Genomic DNA, 14,811 nt, shown 5'->3' on the forward strand with positions numbered 1-14,811 from the left:
TATAAAATTAGGGAAACATAACCTGCACAAACAAAATAATTTGCAGGACAAATGTTTGACATCAATTTTGTTCGATTTGAAGACGGTAGGGGGGGCAACTTCACTCACATGTGTTTATAAGGTTGGGGAAACCTGCAGTCAGCTGAGACCGAAGAAGTCACTTGGATAAGTGACGAAACGTTTCTCCAACTGAAAATGTCCAGATGGACAGAATCAACCTTTTGGGATTTACAGTACTTACCTGGATGATTAAGCACGCATCAAGATGTTATTTTATTAAAATGTTTAAAATGTTAGCAGCACAAACAAAAATGTTTGCAGCACAAACCAGCACAAACGTAGCACAAACGTTTAACATCAATTTTCTTTGATTTGGGTAATGTGGGGGGGCTGGTTGACCTTTTGACCTTTACCTTTTCATTAATATCTTTAAAACAGAAGCAGCACAAATGACAAATTTAGCAGCACAAACCAGCACAAACATAGCACAGTTGATTGACACCAATTTTGTTTGATTCCATTAATGTGGGGGGGCTGGTTGACCTTTGATGACCTCTAGAAATTTCTATTAATATCTTTAAAATGATAGCAGCACAAACGAAACTTTTTGCAGCACAAACCAGCACAAACGTAGCACAAACGTTTGATACCACTTTTGTTGGATTTGGGTAATGTGGGGGGGCTGGTTGACCTCTGATGACCTCTAGAAATTTTTATTAATATCTTTAAAATGATAGCAGCACAAACGAAACCTTTTGCAGCACAAACCAGCACAAACGTAGCACAAACGTTTGATACCACTTTTGTTGGAATTGAAGAAGGTGGGGGGGCCAACTTCACTCACATCAGTTACTGTCCCTCCACACATACGACTCGGTTCTGCTTCTATGCCCCAGCTTTGTTTACTTTTTCCCACCGAGGCTTCTAGACTTCTGATTGGCCAACATTTCTGCACGGTTAGGAATATATTGCCACCTGTTGCTTTGGCATGTTCATAGCAGCGTTTTCCTTCATTTCTACCTTTATGTGTGGACAGGATTATTTTTTAAAACGAAAACGGAAAATGTCCGTTTTCAAAAATACCCGTGTACGCGTGGACGTAGCCAAAATCTCACCACGGTGCAATACACACTGTTGAATAATGTAACTGAACAGTCATTTTGCAAACTAATTGAAATTCAAGACCAAACAATGTTAGAGTTAAGTTAATTGCAACTTAACGGCTCCTTGTCAAAAAAAAAGAATTCAAATGAAAACACGCCAATTCTTTATTTAACGTTAACGTTACATGGTGACACAATATACATTAAACCACATTTGGGTGTAATTTTGAAAATATTCATTCAGAAAATCAACATATACAGTATACCAAAAAAAAGTAGTGGCAGGCAGCAACTTACCAAAAAAGTAGTGGCAGGCAGCAACTTACCAAAAAAGTAGTGGCGGGCAGCACGACGTTACTGAGATGGCGGCAGTCCTCACCCACGATCAAAAGAACGCAAGATGAAATCACGTGCGATATCGCGAGATTTGACATTGCTTCATTATTGTCTTACTTCACTTGAACGTGATATGAACAAATTAATGTACCTTCTCTGCATATCATGTAGTTTCTACACTAAATAGTTACACCTAACCTTAAAACACGAGGCACTTGTGTTAAATACACGCAAGATGCTAATATAAATCCAAGAGATGGCCAGTCCCTTTTTTTCAGTGCAAGATGGGTGGTGACCATGGTGGCCATTTAGAAGTTGGCCATCTTGGATACAACTTTTGTTTTTTCAATAGGAAGAGGGCCATGTGACACATCAAACTTATTGATAATGTCACAAGAAAAACAATGCTGTGTTTGGTTTCAACGTAACTTTATTCTTTCATGAGTTATTTACAAGTTTCGTGAAACTGGTTCAGTGTTGGATTTGCCAAAATGTGGACGCAAGAAAACTGTCAGTAATGAAGAAAGATCAGTGGCTGTCCTAGCTTCATTCAGCAAGAGCCCACAGCGTAGCACTCGCCGCATGTCACTGGAGAGTGGCATTAGTCGAACATCCCTTCAGCGGATATTAGCTACTCCCAAATGGCACCCTTACAAACTCCAGCTACTGTAGCATCTCAATGAGGATGACCCAGATCGGCGCACAGAATTTGCAGAATGGCCAAAACAAAAATTTGAACAGGACCCTCAGTTCACACAGAAGATTTTGTTCAGTGATGAGGCAAACTTTTATGTGAATGGTGAAGTTAACTAACACAACCACCGCTATTGGTCTGACACTAACCCACATTGGATGGATCACTCCTATTCTGTTGGAACAACAAAAGTGATGGTTTGGTGTGGTATATGGGGTACAACGATAGTGGGTCCATTCTTCATCAATGGAAACCTCAAGGTCACTGGATATTTGAAATTGCTACATGATGATGTGTTTTCCTCTTTATGCACTGAAGCTGGCACGTTCCCTGAGTTTTTCCAGCAAGATGGTGCACCACCACATTATGGGTGCCAGGTCCGAGCATTCCTAGATGAACAGTTTCCTGGGAAGTGGATTGGTCGTCATGGGTCAGTTACATGGCCTCCAGGGTCTCCCGATCTGACCCCCTTAGACTTTTATCTTTGGGGTCATCTGAAGGCAATTGTCTATGGCAGTGGTTCCCAAACTTTTTTTGCTAGGCCCCCCTTTGTTTTACAAGAAAAATGTTCGCTCACTCACATGCACAAACACATCCTCCAACCACACACACCCATATTTTGCTCCATTGCGGTTTCTTTCACACCTCAAACATTTAGTAAACAATTAAGAAAATACAAGTAATCTGCAATAAATGACAGGTAGTAATAAAATAAACTACTAACTCGTTTAGGCTACGTCCGCACCTACATGGGTATTTTTGAAAACGCAGCTGTTTCGTCCACACGTAAACGGCGTTTCCTATCACCGAAAACGGAGATTTTTTAAACTCCTTTTTTGCATTTATGTTTGGACGAGGAATACAGAGTTTGTCGCGCAACGTCAAAGGTATGTGCCTTTTTACACGTCACGCTGTGCGCCACGTTTACATGAGATGAATTGCAGAATGGGAGATAGAGACAAAATACTGTTACTGTTAATCTTACTATCTTCAAGTTTTACACGCTTACATATACACACGCAGTTACTGTCCCTCCATTTACAAAGGCAGAGGCGTCACGGTGTGATTATTTTACTGTAGTTGTTTTTTTTTTCATGTGTAATAATATTCAACATTGCTATCAACACATTTTTCAAAAAATGCCTCTCTGTGCAAAATGGGTTTAAAAACATAAACAACTGCGGGATACTGTTTGTCGTGATTTGAAGAGCCCAGCGGTGCTCCCGACGAAGGGAAAACCAATTCTGCAGGGGAGACCTACCTCGGCACTTATGCAGGTGAAACCAAAGGGAAGATATGCTTCACCATATTTTCTAGTTTTTGGTTTAGAACATAAGTATCAAACTCTGGCCCGTGGGCTCACAGCCTAATTACATTTGGCCCGTGAAGCCATACCAAATTACTATTAGAGCTGGCCTACTGGTATTATACAGCTACTATATATATTGTTTAGTATTAAGCTTTGCTTGTTCCATATTCAGTTTTTCAGCAAAACTTGTTTGAGTCCATAAGAAAAGATTCATTCTTATATCTGGAGGAATAAATATATTTCAATAAATATTAACGTTTGCCCGCGACTTTGTTCCAGTTTTGAATTTTGGCCCACTGTGTATTTGAGTTTGACACCCCTGGCTTAGAATGAAGTTAGTTTGGAAACATATTCAGCTATGCTTCATCTCCTGGTTTGCGTTTCTGTGGGCGCCCCTGTGCTAGCAGTGTCCAAGCGTTTTGTCCCCCCCCCCCCCTTTTCATACTGCGCACCCCCTGCAATGGCTCTGCGCCCCCCCTAGGGGGCGGGCCCCACACTTTGGGAAGGTCTGGTCTATGGTGTGAAGATACGAGATGTTACGTTGAAACCAAGCACACCATTGTTTTTCTTGTGACATTACAAATAAGTTTGATGTGTCACATGGTCCTCTTCCTATTGAAAAAACAAAAGTTTTATCCAAGATGGCCGACTTCTAAATGGCCACCATGGTCACCACCCATATTGAGGAGTTTGCCCCCTCACATATACTAATGTGCCACAAACAGGACTTTAATATCACCAACCATTCCCATGTTATTAAGGTGTATCCATATAAATAGCCCACCTGGTATATACAACGTTCTTCCTCTATGTAATGTTTGAACATTTTGAACTCTTAAATAAATAATAACAAAAAAGAAACACGCCGAGTTGATGGTCTGTTTCTAATGAATTGAAAAGCTGAACATGAATTATCCATGTAGCAAACAAAAAATGTAGTGAGCCGTCATCCTTATATTGCCTGTGGGCTTTTGGAGCATATAGCGGAGCCTTGACCTGAACTTAAAAAATAAATTGGAAAAAGCACTATGTCACTAAATAATGAAAAATAAATAAATATAAATATTTATTTTACCTGGTAAATGGGACTTCTGCTCCTGAACCTCTGTGCACAGCGTTTGCAAATCGGGGCTGTACGAAGTCACTTTCATCTTTACGCAGGACTGTAAACTGCCGTCTGTGAGGCGTGAGCGGTGTTTGTTTTTAACATAGTTCATGGTGAAAAATAGCTGCTCACATACATATGTGGATCCGAAGATTGACAGGACTCCAAATGCATATTTCTTCATGTTTATGTAGGTGTTGGGGATGGCATTCCATGTTTCAAATACGAGTTTGTCCGGTCTTTGAAGGTTCTTAATATCACTCCATTTGTGATTCTGAATGGTAGTCAGGTCAGGGGAGTGACTGGGGAAGGTTGATGTATGTTTTTTTTCCTCTCTGATCACAAATGATGCTTGCATTGTGATGACTGCAGACTGCAAATTCTCCAAATGTATCACCTCTGATCTCCCTTAAAAGAGGGGAAGTGAGACAGTGTGCCTCCCTGTAAATGGCTAAAACTGTGAGTTTGCGCTCAGACACTAACACCTCCTCCAGCATGTGTAGCGCTGTGCCTCCTCTCCCCTGAAGAGTTGTATTCAGCTTGTTCAGGTTCGCTGTCATGTCCACCATGAAGTGCAGCCTTTCCAGCCACTCTGGCTGTTCCAGCTCAGAAAAGGTGAGCCTTTTGGTGCTCATGAAAGTTTTCATGAGCAGCAAAGGGCATGAAGCAAAGCATTTCAGCACCTCTCCTCTGAACAGCCACAGGACTCTGTTATACAGGAGGAGATCATAGTACGTGCTCTCTACCTCATCCAGCAAGGAATGGAACTTACGGTGATTTAAACCTTTTGCCATTATTTTATAGATAATCTGAATGACAACATTTATGGCCTCTGTGCATTCTGGAAGAAAGGTTTGTGCGCACAATGCCTTTTGGCGCAGGATACAGTGAAACTGCCATTTTTATGGTTCTGTGTTTGACAGTCTTCACAGAGAGAGGCGTCTCTCTGATTTTCTGCAAAATTTCACTCTTGTTTTTAAAGTCCGTGAATAGGTGTTCTAAAATCTTAATGAATGATTCCTTCATATATTCTCTGTCCGTGAATGGATTCCCATGCCTGACTATTTCCTGAGTGGCAACAAAACTTGCATATGTAGTTGAATTTGCAGACTTCATCCACTTCTTGAATTGATTTTTCCTCAGATCAGCCTTCCTCATTAGTCCCAAAATGCCTTTATTTCCCCTCTCTTCTCCCTCCTGATATTTTTTCAGCAAAGGCTGTGTGTTTATTTTGGAAATGTCTTGCAATATTTGACCTTTTATTGTTAGCCAGTGCCTCTCCACAAATTAGGCATACTGGTAGGCTACTCTCGTCAGAAGTAAATGCAAATGAATCTGCCCAGACATCATTAAATGTTCTATTTTCTTCAGATATTACTCTTTTCTTACATTTCTCCATACTTGGCCTACCTGGTGTTGAAAGACTCTATAAATGCATGGCATTTTGGCGGGTATACTGGCTTCCGTGAGTGTGATGCATATTTTGAGCAATGAAATAAATAAAATATAATTTTATTTTAATATTTCAAGATCACAATAATCTTCCAAATTAGAACTACAATTTAAAAAAAGAACTAACACAAATAAAATACACTTCAATTAAATACCAATTTATTTTCCCAAGCCAGGTGGAGCCACAGGATGAAAGAGCCACATGTGGCTCCGGAGCCCCGGGTTGCCAACCTCTGGTTCAGGGTTACAATAATCATAAGGATTCATTCTAAAGGGCATGGATGTGCACCCAAAATTAGAAAGAAAGTTGGATGAAAGACTTTGAAGATACAATAAATCTAAAATTGAAAATTTGACCTGATGGTGGTGCTAGAGAAAAGGTCATGTCATCACCAAAACATTACCCAAAAATAGGGTTCATCCTTGTTATCCTTAATGTTGTCAGTAATTTTAAAAGGATTTGAATGCAAACTTTTCAAGATAAATTTATTCTAAATTAAAAGTTTTGCCTGACTAGCCTTATTAAGGGGCTATTTATGTATTCAATAAATAAACAAAGTGCCTGACACAACAATTGTTGTTCAACACTATGTATGTAAACCTTTTTCTTGTGGAAAATATTACCAAGGGTAAAATGTGTTAGTAATATTTGAGAAGAATAGGGGGGGTTAAAGATAAAAGCAGTAAAGTTACTGACAGACTGGTTGTTTGGTTCATCAGCTGACATTCTGGGCAAGATGCACACCACAAAAAACTGTATAATGAATAACCTATACTTACCATTCATCTTGGACATACAACATAATAGCAGTTTATCAGAAAATAATCTCCCCAACAATGCCCAGTCCAACTGGAAATTGTTGTTATGGATCTCCCTAGCCAACGTGCCGATTTCAAACTTTCTCACCGAAAGAATTTAAGATGTCCTTCTTAATTAACAAATAATCCAGTAGGGCTGTGTCAAGCTTTGGTTCTCCTCAGGACTGTGTTCTTTCACCCCTTCTTTTTATTATTTTTATAAGGAAGTGATTATTGACTTCAGACACTGAAAAACTGAGTATAAAGTCAGAGTTGCTCAAAACACTGATGTCCAGATTTATAAGACTGCACTATCTTTGACCATCAACTCAAGTTCGATGTGAAGACAGATTTCATTGTAAAATGGAGTCTATAAAGAATGTATTTGTATAGGAGGCTGAACTCGTGTAATAAGAAAAATTTTTATCGTTCATTTGTTAAAAGTCTTTTAACATTTTCTTTTATTTGCAGTGTTTTGTCTGGTAAGGTAGTAAGGATACAAACTCCCTCAACAGTATTGTTAACACCTGGTCCAAAATCACAGGGGTCAGGCAGACAGATAATGAATGACAGAAAATCAGGTGATAAAGAAGGCAAAAAACATCATTATCCATCCTGAACATGTTTTGTCATCTGAGTTCATGACTTCCTTCTCACAGCTAGCAAGGCAACCACATGAAGATGAGAGAAGAGGACCCAAATACAGACAAAGGAGATGAAGGTGGATGTTTAACTGAACACAAGCCTTTATTTGTGGCTGAAATAAAACACTACAAAACAACTAGTTAAAACTTAAACTGGGGACAGCTAAACAAGAAACTGGAAACATAGAACTAAACATCCTGAAACCTGGAAACATAGCTGGTGAGACCCTGGGTAAGAAGAATAGAATGATGAAACACCAGGGATGATACACAGATGCTCTGATGAAGAACAGTGTGTATATTTGGTTTGTGTTTACACAAACCAAATATACACACAAAGTAATGAGGTGAATGCACAACAGGAGGAAGACATGGCTGAACCTAATAGACATGACGAGACAGGGAGGAAGCAAAATAGAATACAATGACATAGGACACGGACTTTGCTTTTTTAGAAAGGATCGAAGCAGAAGAACTTCCTGGTATAACTCTGAAATGCGCCCCTTGAAGCAGAACACTGGTAAGCTGGACAGGAAATGGCATCTCACTAATTTAGACAATCCTCACTTGGCTTGGAAAAGTTGGCTGCTTTATTCAAAAAAAGCCATCTGTGAAACTAAAACATCTCACTATTCATCACAGACTGAAGAAAATAAAAACAATCCTAGATTTTTCTTCGCACTGTAGCAAGGCTGAATTTTAGCATGTATATTTTCCTTTCCATCCAAAGATACAAAATCATATGAGACAAAAGGTCAGGGAAGCTTAATTAATGGACATTCGTCTTCTCAATGTCTGTTACTGATACAGCAGTGACTGATTTTAGTAGGATCAAACTTTCCAGTCATTTCACCAGAACATCTTGCTGCAATGAGTAGACTCACAGGACCCCTGGAGATCTATTACATGTACACCTAAAATTCTCCTTTTGCTTCCATTCTGGGCGCTATTTTCTCATCATTTGTCAAAAATAATAATTGATCATAACAGAAGCTTCAGAAGCTGTGTTCACCATACTTTCTTCAATACAAGTGAAGCAGGTGAGCAGGCAGAGTCCCCAAGCAAAATACACCATAGACAACACATAAGAAACAAACAGCCTTGGAAAAAAAGAAAGCCTCCCCCCCAGCAACTATGGCTTATGGAATAATTGCTGTTATTACCTGTCGGCAAACACAACAAATGTGTCCGCCAGACAGAAAAAGATGCAAAACTATCACCAGTGCTGTATAATCGATAATCAATTTATTCATTATAAACTGAAAAAAGAACAAAAGAACACGTTGACTCTTCACATTAGATTCAATCACAGAAGTCCACCTTTATACAGTCTAGGTGTTGAAAACTAGCCATGATAGCATGTTCTTATAGCTTGGTGAATTCAGCTGGCTAAATCCACAAAGAGAAGCAGCACAGGTCAGATGATCAGGGCTGAGCCAAGCACCACCACTCACATCCTGGGCCATCTGATCTCAGGAATTCGCATGATAAGGTGGGGCCAGGTTTCACAATGAACTCACCCGAAACTCTGGCTGATTGGGACCCACACCCAGTTTCACACCTTGGCTCAGTGGATTAGAGGATCATCAGGGGGTCCTTTTGTCCCTCTGTGGGGGGATACTCCCACTAGGTTTATATCTGGGACTCCTCACCATTTGACCTTAGAACTGAAGAAGCTTCTCGGATGAGAGGTGAAACGTCTTCAAGTAACTTAAAGAAGTCCAGACGCTTTTCTTTGCAAGCTCCTTTGAATTCAGCTTTGATATTAATAAGTTTTTTGGGTTCATTGAGAACATGGTTGTTGTTCAATAATAAAATTATTCCTCAAAAATACAACTTGCCTAATAATAATAGATTGGATTTATATATATTTCATTTCAAGGCACCCAAAGCGCTTTACAATGCCACTATTCATTCACTCTCACATTCACACACTGGTGGAGGCAGCTACGGTTGTAGCCACAGCTGCCCTGGGGCAGGCTGACAGAAGCGAGGCTGCCATATCGCGCCATCGGCCCCTCTGGCCAACACCAGTAGGCGGTAGGGTAAAGTGTCTTACCCAAGGACACAACGACTAGGACAGAGAGCCCGGGGACCGAACCGGCGACCTTCCGGTTACAGATACACTTCCCAACCCCCTGAGCCACAGTCGCCTGAACGGTCTGCACTCCCTGTACAGTGTTATCTTCATTTTAGATGTCAAAAAGTATTTGCGGCTCCCAGTGTTTTCTTTTCTGTGGAAACCAGTTCCAAAAGGCTCTTTGGGTGTTTAAGGTTGCTGAACCATGCCCTAGACGCTTTGCTCTCGCTCCACAACATCGCTTTCACTCATCTCTCCTCTTTTCTTATCCGGGCTTGAGACTGGCAGTGGCAGAGTTAAAGAGATGGCTGACTATGTATCTGGTGGTGACTGGAACCATTTTGATAATAATTGGCAGCAATAAGTCTACCCTGTTGTTGGAGTTGGGAAAGGGACCATATTATCTTTCCATTTTTGGAAGGGATTGTCCCTGCCGTGGTTGAGAGACAACAGGAGGGTTAACACTATCATTCAAGGTTCTTTATTTGTCACATGCATAGTTATACAAGTATAACACACAGTGAAATGTAACCTGACACGCTCCTCGACTTGTGCAAGGGGGGGGGGGGGGGGGGGGGGGGGTAGAGGAAGAACATTATATTATACACGGTGGGCCATTTATATGGATACACCGTAATAAAATGGGAATGGTTGGTGATATTAAAGTCCTGTCGGTGGCACATTAGTATATGTGAGGGGGCAAACTCCTCAAGATGGGTGGTGACCATGGTGGCCATTTACATTAGGTGAATGTGCAGTAGTAGCATGTATGCAGCAAGCAGGTAAACTCTGTACATTAAGTGAATTGAATAAGAATTGACAATCTGACTGTTTTACAGAATAGACAATGTAAACATATTTAAATTTAAAGGAATTTGAAATTTACATTGTGCCAGTGGGTTTAGAGTGTCTGGAAGAGAGTCCTGTCTCAGTCACTTATGGACTTATGGATGATGTGAGAGGGTGTGTGTGTGTGGGGGGGGGGATTCTCATCAGATGAGAATTCCTCAAAATCGGCGTCCTCCTCAACACAATCCTCTGTCTCAAACACATTCACTTTATGTCACTTTCACTGTCAAAGACTTGTGCCAAAATTTCATTGACAGTAAATCTGTTCCCAGAGGAATTTTTTTTAGGGAACATAGAGATTGCACAGTACACCGTGCACCAAGACTAATGATTTAAATAGAAGGGGGTCATGGAAGCTTTTATAAGTTTGCTCCTCCCTTATCTTGCATAAGCTGTTAATATCCTTGTGAGAAAATCCTACCTACCCGCCACCGTCATCTAGGGTTTGAGAGTAACGAAATTTCTATTCTCTGTATGTCCTGTACATGTGGCAGAATTGACAAATAAAGTTGACTTTGACTTTGACTTTGACCGCACGAGAAATATCTGTTCTAATTCTGCAGGTGTGAGTATAGTAGGTCACACACACACACACACACACACACACACACACACACACACACACACACACACGTTTTCATATCTTAGTCAGGACATATAATTGACATAATGCTTACCCTAGCTGTTTACCCTAACCCTAACCATCAAAATTCAATGGCTTTCCCTAACCCTTAGACTATATCTAACCATAACCTAATTGTAACCCTGACATTAAAACCACATTTTGAGCCTCAAAAATGCCTTCAAACACATGGGGATGGGCATTTGTCCCCATATTTATTTGATCCTCGACCAGTAACGCCACTGTTTTGCACATGTCTCACTCTGTATATTTTATTTTATATATTTTATTTATTGTTTACTCTATTTAATTTGTAAAATATGTGTACACACACACACACACACACACACACACACACACACACACACACACACACACACACACGTAGAAAAATATTTAGTATACACATCCAGAAATGCATATACTATTATATATTGTACATATATTTATTAGTTTCAGATGTAGCCATTCTTGTATTTTGCTTGTTTACATTATTGTATTTTGCACAACTCTGTTGCTTGTGAAGCTCGCACACAAGAATTTCACTCACATGTGCTGTACCAATGTACCTGCACATGTGATGTGACAATAAAAGTGATTTGATTTGATTTGATTTGAAGTGTACCACACATATCCAAAAAACACTGAATAAAATACTGATGGATGAATACAGTCACTGTGATTGTAAATGTGCATTGGACAAGTGATGTATTATCCAGCAGGGTGAGCTGAAGCACCAGGAATAAACTCTAGCTATTAACTATCTGTTATTGTGCTATTTATGTAAAGTGATGGGAATAACAGCGTTATAAGTAACGGCTTTACTTTTTTCATTAACGAGTAATCTTCTGATTAATTACTCTTTCTATCGTTACAACGCTGTTACTAACAAGAAAATGCGGGGCAGTCACGTTACTATTTTCAACAAACAGACAGGTGAAGCTGTCTTCAGCTTACCACACCTTATATTAGTTGCACCGAAGTAGCTGTCTACGTAAGTAATCTGGGCGCTACAGCTTTGTGCAGCTGCGCTCCCACGGTCGGCAATCACTTTCTGGCAGACGATCACTTTTTGGCACAACACCTGGGGTTAAAGGGGCAAAACAATCGCATGGGTGCTGCTGTTTGGCTGAGGAAGAATAAAGTAGCCGTGGTTAACATGACCACTTCAAGATGACAAAGCAACAAGGTGCTATATACCTATACTTATTTGATTTTGAAAAGTGTGCAGCAAAAATGTAATTTATCTTTATGCTTTTTATCATACATTCTGTAGAAAATACAATAGTCACAAGTTGAAAGCCATGTGCGTATGAAAACAAAGGCACTGCGCATGTGCGTTTTACCCATATTTTATCGTGATATTTCACTTTCTTATCATTGCCCAACATTATACCGGTATTACCGTGAACGGCATGATATGGCCCAGCCCTAGTCACAAGTTGAAAGTCATAGATGTCCATCAACATTAAACAGCTCAGATTAATAAACCTATTGTATAATCTGTAGCGTTGGAACACAGTCTGACAATGAGACATCAATCAAATGTGCAGTGACAAAGACAATGAACTTTATAGCATTTATGTTTTTGTTAGTGTTCTGTCTGTGTTTGTACAAGATTAATGGCTGAAGCACCACAGATCAAGTGTTTGTGTGTAAGTGTGGGTTTCACTATGTCTAAATGAGAAAGGCTAAGTATGTTAAATGTTTTTGCTTTTGTTTTTTCACCATGGTTGCAGCAAAACATTCCCCTAGTCTTCTTCCTCTTCAGTAATCTTGGTAGTCTGGGCAGTTCAGTTTCTTTTGTGTCAATTCTATTTTTACATCTAATGGTTCAAAAGATTCTGTTAAATGATAGAAGGAAAAACTTCAAACAAACTTCAAACAAATTGCAGCTGTAAGCTTCTGAGAATAATTTATTAGGTTTGGTTTTGTATATGTCAAACATTTTGTTTCATGTCAGCAATTTCAAGCTACCTTGTTGAAAAGTTATTAACATGTTAATATTTGATTGGAGAAATTCTGCAGCATGCCCATTAAAAAGTGAAAAAGTTTAGTTTTTATACATTTTCTCATACATGCAGATAATACAGCAATAACTTTATTACCTTTAATGTCACAGATTAAACAATGTCCATCAATATGTATTAAGATTAATAAACTCAGTAGTGCATGAGGATTACTGAGTATGACTATGACTGTCTGACTGTCAACAGACTTTCAGTCTGTTGAAATACTAATCACACCAACAATCACAGTTTGGTGTGACGACATTTTCCCCTTTGTTCCCCTTCAAAATATACTTGGTGAAAATGTGTGGGTGTGCTGGACACTCCCCATGCATTTTTCATTTGAGAAAAATATGTACTGATGGAGGCTTCCTGTTTCACTATTAGTTTAGCTTTTACTGAAGCTGCTCTGAAAAATAGTCTGCGAATGTGGCGCCAATGGCATGTAGCTGACGTAGACCGTGACCTTTAAAGCATTTATGTTTCTGTTACTACAAAAAATATTAATATTCATATTAATATTTGTTCATTTACCCAAATGTTGGGTAAATGAATGTTTATGTTTATAGTTACTTCTCAATAACATTTCCCTCATATTTTTAAGATTTTACAATAATTATTTTGTTCTCTTTGTTGCCTTTGTTTTGTTCACCTGATTTGAAAAATAACCTGTTTAATTACTAATTTAAACTGATTTAAACTTACACTTTTCATTTATGGTAAAACGCATCCTTGTCTGCAGATTTCTTTTTCTTTCATATTCTGTGATTTGCTGCACTTTGACTTAAAATATTCTCCATTCCAGCACTTGAGAGGATTTAATTAAAGTGCACCAAGTGCTACATGTAGCTATATTACAGGTATCCATATTTCTAATTAAGTTGCATTTTTCTTTGTACAAAATGTCATCACATCTACCAGTGTAAGTTAGATGTACTAAAATCACAAACTAAAGGGTCAGAATTTACCTGAGTGGATTAGAAATGTAAAAACAATGTGATAGATACCATTTGTCTACGTGATTGTTCACTGGCATGAAGCTGTTTCACAAGAAATAACCCCACCTTGTTATAAACAATATTGAAAGTGACGCACATGTACCTGCTCGATTCTAAAAATAAATGTGAAAAGATCTGGTTACATAACATACTAGATCTCAATGATGATGATTACTTTTATCCAGACAAAAGGCCTTTCTTTATGTTTGCTCAAGTGTTTATGGTATTAAATCAGTCCTGAACCTTATTGTTAGGCAGTTTATGCAAGCTTTGATTGGCGACACCATAATTTGTATATTCCTTGGCTGATTCAAACCCACATAATGAGGTTCAGTAACTCAAAAGTGGAACAGATTCCATTAAATACTGAAGCCACCAATCAAGAACAAAGTAATTTCCGGCAGGTCATGCAAACAGACTCAGCTGCAATCTTTGCAGATCAACTGATCTCAAGTCAATTTGTCAAATTTCTTCTTTCCTAGATATTACATGATCAAGTGTAAGTGGTGTTATGGCAAAATTAAAGTGTTTAGGAACATTGACAGTGACAGATCATTTAAGAGTGGTTGTTTACTGCTGAGACATATGCATGAAGGTCACAAATGCTCTGCTGACTCAATAACCACATTTCCAAGCTTTCTTTTGCATAAACATTAACACAAAAAATGCACCAGGAGCTTCATGGCAAAGATTTCCATGACCAAGCTGCTCCTGTAGGCTCATGTAGGTTTTATCTGAGTATGTAAGAAACGGTTTCACTTCCACCCCAGTTTGAATGAATGTGTCATTGTAGTAGCAATGGCTTATTCATG

Source organism: Maylandia zebra, linkage group LG3, assembly GCF_041146795.1.
Source record: "Maylandia zebra isolate NMK-2024a linkage group LG3, Mzebra_GT3a, whole genome shotgun sequence".
In the NCBI taxonomy this organism is placed as follows: Eukaryota; Metazoa; Chordata; class Actinopteri; order Cichliformes; family Cichlidae; genus Maylandia; species Maylandia zebra.